Raw genomic sequence first — 7727 nt, 5'->3', positions numbered from 1 at the left:
AAAAAAAATTATATATATATATATTTATTTATTGACGCTTATTAATATTCTAAGTAAATATAAATATTAGTTTGGTACAGCTGAATAAATTTATACATATTACATGACTGCCCAAGAAGGATTAAAATATTTACGATGTACATACGTATGTATGTTTGTTTCAGTGTAGCAGTTCAACGGCGAAATGATGATTTAGATGTATGACAGCGCATTGGAATTCTTGTGTTACTGGGAGTGTCATAGGCTAAATATATATATAGTAGGGGCTCTGGAATTCTGCATAACACTTTCGTGTAATGATCTGCTCTTGCCGGGACATTTTTTTTTGGCAGTTGAGTTTTTTAACTTATATAAATCTTGTGTTATCTTTTAAAGGTGGATAATTTCGATAACGTCTTCTGTAAGTATATTTCCACACATTTAAGCAGTACCGGTAAGTCGGCTAAACATTTTTTTATTCATTTCTTCTTTTTATTTTAAGCTATTTAAGACGCTGTTTTATAATGTAATAATTTTTGGATATTTTTTTGAAATTGTACTATAAAAAAGATATTTCAGCATTTACAGTACTACGAAAATTAATGTTGGCATCGTCGGTCCGACTGATTTGCCGTAACCATCTGTTTGCGAGTTATGTTAGTTGAATTAAAACTGTAGCAAGTTAATTGTCGATAGTTGATAATCGTTATTTGTTTATTCGATGTAAGTTAATTACGCTAATATTAATATTTAATGACTACTAATGTAAAATATGTCTTTTTTGTCAACTGAGGTTTCTATTTTTTTAAATTGCAGTTTCAAAGAAAAAATTATGAAGTCGTCCTTTTTGTGTAGTTTACTTATTTATAGTTTTTGTTTTTTTTTTAATAATTTATTCTTTAACGTATTTTTAAACGTTTATTGTTTTATCCTTTTAAGTACGTAATAAGTAACAATAGTTTTGTTTTCACAGACAATTGTTTAATCATTTCTAGGTTATATAGTAATAATACGTTTTCTTCAACGTTGTGATTGTCATAAACAATATACACAGAAAATTATTGTAAGAGTTTAGGAGAAAAGGTTTTGTCAATGTTATTTTAAAAATTAATATTTAGGTTGGAACAGCATGATGAAACACGATTACACGTTAAATTATTTACCATTAATATTTTAATTAGCGACTGTATGGAAACAAGCTTGTGCTTAGTGTATGGTTTTTTTTTAGTTATTTACACATTTATCCAGATTTGTATTTCAATAACAAAGAATTGAACTAAAAAACTGAAAAAACTTACAATAAACATAACGCTTGTAGCTTATATCTATTTACATATAAATACATATGTAAACAAAACCCTTTTTTTAATGATTTTATTTTTCCACTACTTTTTGAATAAAGTTGCTGCTAATTTGAAATTATATTCAGCCAGAGTTGAAGAATAAATATCTTACGAGTGGACTGTAAGGTTTTTAAAAGTGTATATATTTATCAATTTCTGTTTTTGTATTTATTGATTGCAGTCCTGATAAAGTTTGATGTGTATTATTTCAGAATTATTTTTATTAATTATAAATCTAAAAACCATTACCATATCTCTTTTTATTTGGTAATCCTGAGCAATTACTTGATCAACATTAATTTGTTTTATACTTTAATATGTGCTTAGGATCAGCTAAACACAAGATGTAAATTTTAAAAACCGATTTGGGCAGCGGGTGACCCATGCAAGGTCAAAGTCCACGCCACGTTATTGGTACTATAGTCAATTAACTATCAGTTTTGTGAGTTATTGAAACATGTTCTCAGATATTAATCCATTGTGTGGAGAGAGGTTAGGGTTAAGGTTAGATTTTTGTGGAGAGAATTTAGGGATAAATTACCAAAGTTTGGTAATACTTAACTCTGTGTTGTAGGAAAATTGGCTGAATTTATGTTATAATGGAAATATACTTATTACAGAGAGAGAGACTACACTACATGTTCTACACTGTTGGTCTTGTGTACGATGGATAATCACCTTACAAAGAGCGGCATCAGTCATCTTCAGCTGACTGAGTCTCCAACTGAATAACTGTTAAGGTAGTTTATAGTTTTAACTACAAAACTGTAACCTCTCTCCACAGAACTCTAGCCTTAACCTTAAACCCTAACCTCTCAACACAGAATGGATTATTATCTTAACAGGTCACCATAACTCACAAAACTGATTGTTAATTAACTAAAATATTGATATCTTCATCTTGGATTTTTACCTTCTACAGATCATTGCTGTCCAAACCATTTATCATTTAGATATTGTATTTAACTAATTCTAAGCATATCTATTATTAGTAGGAGAGCTGTTAAACATTTTAGGTTAGGTATTTGATGCTCTGTGAAAATTTGTGTAACACTACTTTTTTAATGTGTGAATACAAAATCAAAGACCTGGCTGAAGCGTAGTGGTGGCCTAGCAAACCCTTGAATATCTAATTTTGCAAAATTTTATTTGCAAAAAATGCTTAAGGCATTTTGAAATTTTAATACTTTTAAATTTTGTATTTAATGAAATAAGAAATAAAAAAGCCAGATTATTTAGTCGGGTTTAAAATTTTCTCAGGCTGTTTCAAAATTGTATTTCATAAATATTGAAAAAATCTAAATATAAATAAAATTGATTTAAAAATTTCAATGAATGAAATGTTTTACAGTTAGCAGCGATTTTATTGTTTTTATTATAAATACTTAAATTTTATCTTGAATGTTTTTATTTTTGAAGATAATGGATGTACCTTTAAAGAATATCTACACATTTGAAGCTCTGTCCTCTAAAAGTATCAAACTATACATGTCAGTCAGCGGATACATGTTTGGTTTTACCACATCTCCCAATTGAAGATGATATTACATCTGATTGTGTAAGTATAATTTGATTTATATTTTTTGTTTATGTTATATAGGAAGTGTCATCACATCATTAAACTTAACATTAAAATGTTGATTTTATGTTTTAGGATAGTAAATCTTTGCAAGTGAAAGTGGAGCCACTTGGTAATGGTTGTATAATGAAGATCTATTTTATAATTATAGTGATGTATGAAGTTTATTCTAGCCCTCTCAGTGTGTATACATTGAAGTATTATATGAATGAAAGTTTATGTATGCACTTAATGTCGATTCTTTAATTTGACTTCCATTGCATTTTTTACCATGTTTTGATTTTTTCTTTATGTGATTTATACAGAGTGCCCCAAAATCATTTTACTAAACTGAAAAATTATAAATGGATTATCTACTGAAGTCTTCATGTGTTACATGTTTTCATTTTGCAGGATCGCTTATCAGTTTTAAAAAACAACATCTAATCAGCTGATTTTATTACTAATTGTTGTATTGGATTTTGTGAATAACAAGTATGAATTGTAAACTGACAAAGAGCAAAGCTTGTTTATTCTACAATGTTGGTAGTAATAGTAGTGATATAATGAAGCTGTAATTTAAAAAAAAAAAAAAAATTATTGATATTATTAATGGTGATATTAAAAAAGATGCTTTAATAATTGAAGAGACCAATTTAGTTAAATAAGAAAATTTAAATGTTGAAAATGAAGTGTTGCTGTCGTTAGATTTTGCATACAGTGAAACATAAATTATCCATCTGAGTAATTGATGGATAATTTTGGAAAATTAACTGATTTTAAAGTCGTGAGTTCTAAGCTTCAAATCCTAGTAGAGACAGTTACTTTTATTAGCATTTGAAAACTAGATTGTCAATACTGGTATTCTTTGGTAGTTGGGTTTCAATTAACCGCACATCTCAGGGACGGTCGACCTGAGACTGCAAAGCCAAACTTCATCTACATTCATACATATCCTCATTCATCCTCTGAATCCACCTCTGAACCACCTTACTGTGGTTCCGGAGGTTAAACAGAAAAAGAAAACTAAATATTGATCTATCCAGTACCAAATGTGTTTAATTTAAAAAAGGTTTATCATGTGGTACTGGACATATTCTAATGTTTACGGGTAACACTAAAAAAAAAATCCACATGCAGCAACTTTTCTAATAAATTATTTAATATTAACTCCATGAAGAGCACAAAAAAAACCAATATAAATTGCATCAAGCTGAGAGCAATCATTTAGCGCATCAACAGTATCGTCCATTTATACACACAGTTTTGTTTGTGTAATTAAATTTACCTCCCAAAAATCTTTGTTCAGGAACTATACATTTTTTCATGCAAGGTGTAGTTTTCGCACAAAATAACTTATCTATGAGTTTCACAAAAACATTGCATTTCCTGATAGAGTGATAATTATTGATGCGTGAATGACACCGTTTTTATTTAGCGGGCACGGGCATATGTAGCAAATTTTCAAAACACCAAAGAAAATATGATTATTTAAAGAATGATTGATGAACTTTGATTCGATGAACGATTTGTTGTTAATTGTTCCGGTTGTAATATTTAAATATTTTATCAGGTAAGCAATTTAAAACGGACCCAATACAGAGAGTTAAACATGCAATGCAGCGGAAACAGTCTGGTTTGTGTGGGTTCCGCCTATTTGGTTACCATTTGTGATGTTTCTGAATATATTCAGAAATTATTATACTAGATTGTTTGTAAGGATTTGGTATTTGTTTTTGGTTTCTATATTTGGGTATTTTATTTCAAATTTTTGATTACATAGGTAGCCTAGATAGGTTATTTAGGCAATCTGTTGGAGTGGGTGAGTTTATTCTCTTTGAACTACTCTACTGGCACAGGGACTGTCTGTTACTCAGTTTGTATTTATTGTTATTGGTTTTTGTTATGTTTAATAATTTGTGGTCTGTTAATTTTGAATTTCATACATTTGTTTAATTTGAACAGCTGTTGTCACATTGGCAACGGTTTGTTTGTTTATGTTTTGTGTTGATAGTTTTAATTTGTATTGTGTGTTTATTATTGTGCACCCACTCTGTTTGGCAAAGATAATGACTGTTGGTAAGTCTATTAAACTTTAATCTTAGATTTTACGTGAAAATTTTCTTACCTAAATTTTCATGTAGTCAATCCAACACGGGTTAAGTGGTGCGAATTTCTTGTACTTTAGGGTTTACCCATTTAGTTCACTATATAGTGGTTTGTTGATTGAGGGTATGTCTGACACAGCTGACATTAAGAAACAGGGTAAGCCCAAGTGGGTTAAACCTGGTGAGGTGTTGCAGCTTGGTGGCTCTTCCTCCTCTTCTAGGGAGGATAAGTCGCAAGATGAGCCATCGACCTGGGCTGAAGAGGTTAAGGTTTTGGTTCAAGAATCAGGGAAAACCTTTAGAAAGGCAGGTACCTTTGCCACCTTAGTGCGAGCCTTTGAGGAGAATTATGATTTCATTGTTCAGTTATTGGAAACTCAAAGGAGTGCCTCCAAAAGTGTGTGGGATAGGATTCCTCCTAAGGTGAGGGATTTTAAGTCAGTTGTAGCAGCGTTGGCTGAGGGATAAGAGATGTTGGCTGCTAAGCCTGTTGTAGCAAGAGAGGTGGTGGTAAAGGAGACGTGAAGCTAATCTGTCCTGATGACAGCCAGAAGTGGTTTTTGTCAATATGAATGAAGTGACATCTAGCAAAACTAGTAAAGACCTGAAGCATGAGTTTCAGGTAGTCCTTCGCAGTAAGAAGTCGAACCTGAAGATTCAACCAATAAGACGAACAAAGAAGGGTCTTGTGGTAGTTGCAGATGATGAAAATACTTTCAAAGTGATTACTGATTCTTCAAAGATTGGTAAGTCTGACATGAGAGTGGATTGTAAGAGAAAGAGGCGAAGAAATTTGTGGATTCTCTCTCGGTTAGACTCTTAAGTTTTGGAGTGTCAATGATTTGGAATTGGATAACCTAGCAGAAAAATTATCGGCGTCCTTTATTGACACTGCTTAGTGCTAAATACCCTGTAGTTCCAGTCGATAGAGGCAAGTGTTGTGGTCGAATAAGGAATATACTAATTTGAAACAGTCTGTTTGTTGTTTACGAAGGGCATCTCAAGCATCTCAATGAGAATGTGATCCTGGATGGTGGGCCATACTTGTTGCTAATTATAGAGAGCGCAGGAATTATTACTTTTACAAGGTGTGTAGTACCAAAAGAGATTCATGGCGTTCTTTTGTGCAGCACTGGGTAATAAAGACCCTAACCCACCGGGTTGGTCTAGTGGTGAACACGTCTTCCCAAATCAGCTGATTTGGAAGCCGAGAGTTCCAGCGTTCAAGTCCTAGTAAAGCCAGTTATTTTTACAGGGATTTGAATGCTAGATAGTGGATACCGGTGTTCTTTGGTGGTTGGGTTTCAATTAACCACACATCTCAGGATTGGTCGAACTGAGAATGTACAAGACTACACTTCATTTACACTCATACATATCATCCTCATTCATCCTCTGAAGTATATCTAAACGGTAGTTACCGGAGGCTAAACAGGAAAGAGAAAGAAAAGAAAGGTAATAAAGACCCATGAGGAGTAGTATATAGAGTTTTGGGACACAAACGTAGAAAGGATGTTCTTCTGTCCACTCTCTCAACTTGGCATGGAATTATATTAGACAAAAGTGAAATGTTACAAAAACAGCTTTGTTTTAATGCCTGATGATAATGCAGACGGTGAGTCTGCGTATATTTACTGGTGTGTCGTGAGGTTGCTCATGTATATGGGGATGCTTTATCTTCGGAAATTACCGAGGCTGAAGTGTGTCAGGTTATTTGTAGTTTTGGAAAGGTTATGGCCCCTTCCTTTGATGGTATAACAGTGGAGCTTCTTGTTTGCTGTGTTGGAGTTTGTGTCAGAACTGTACATGGGTTTTCAGGAGATATTTGTTTGCTGGGTATTTCCTAGTTTGTTCGAGGAAGAAAGGATTAGTTAAATTATTATTTAAATGCGGTGACAAGGAAGCTACTGTTTGTGCCTCTTACAGGCCCTTGACGTTGCTGTCAGCTCACGGTAAAGTTTTTGAGAAGGTTCTGTATCTTCGTGTGAATGAGAGATTGACCTTGTGATGTTACTGAAAATCCTCAAGGATGTACTGAAAATGAGTTGCAAGTTCTGCAAAGTTATTTCGGATGACATTCATTTCATCAAGATGTGGTGCTTTGTGGAAACAGCCATGAAATTAGTAAGACACTGTCTAAGGGTTGTCTCCAGGGCAGTTTGTTGGACCCTCAGTTGTGGGTGGTAGAGTTTGATTCTCTTAGGCATAGGTTGTCCAGCAGGTGTTGTGGTGACTTATGCTGATGGCAGGCTGCTGCTGGTCAAACAGTCCTCACAAAGCGAGGTTGCATTCAAATCCACTTGGGCATGCAGGATGCTTGAGCCGTGAGGTCATCAACATAAGATGATGTTCAGCTTGGAAAAGACCACGATGATACTCCTTAAAAGTCCATTTGGCAGCAAGCGTATATTTTGATGTCAGGCCAGCGAATCAAATATATTCAGGTTCAAAAGTACCTCAGGGTGTTTCTTCATGGGAATTTTTGATTCAAGGAGCACTTACAATATGTCGCAAAGAAAGCTTGTAGTACCTTCTGTGGTTTCTGTGGTATTCGACATGTGATCAATCCTGATGGGGTTCTTAATTTTAAGACCATGAGTACGCTGTATAAGGGTGTGTATGAGGTAATTATGCTATATGCAGCGCCTGTCTGGGTGAAAAAGATGAAATTTAAAAGTTATTGGGATATGTTATTGAGACCCAATACGTCTTGCTGTTAACATTGACAGGAGGCTACCA

At 33.4% G+C, this 7727-nt stretch overlaps 1 long non-coding RNA gene across 7 annotated transcripts in view; it reads left to right on the top strand.

Annotated features, from left to right (window-relative positions):
- The first annotated feature begins 587 nt into the window (after positions 1-587).
- LOC142322451 (uncharacterized) overlaps positions 588-7727 on the top strand; it is a 61582-nt gene continuing 54442 nt past the window's right edge. For 4 of the 7 annotated variants that reach the window (XR_012755872.1, XR_012755870.1, XR_012755868.1 and 1 more), the window contains exons 1-2: positions 588-702; positions 2742-2880. This is a non-coding gene — a long non-coding RNA (uncharacterized LOC142322451). Of the gene's footprint in view, positions 703-2741; positions 2885-2976; positions 4136-7727 lie in introns of those variants that run through there. The other 3 variants (XR_012755871.1, XR_012755873.1, XR_012755867.1) reach the window with 2 other exon arrangements.

This window comes from Lycorma delicatula, chromosome 3, assembly GCF_047948215.1.
Source record: "Lycorma delicatula isolate Av1 chromosome 3, ASM4794821v1, whole genome shotgun sequence".
NCBI lineage: Eukaryota > Metazoa > Arthropoda > Insecta > Hemiptera > Fulgoridae > Lycorma > Lycorma delicatula.
Note: the sequence above shows the minus strand (reverse complement) of the source record. Positions and strands in the feature narration are given on the sequence as shown.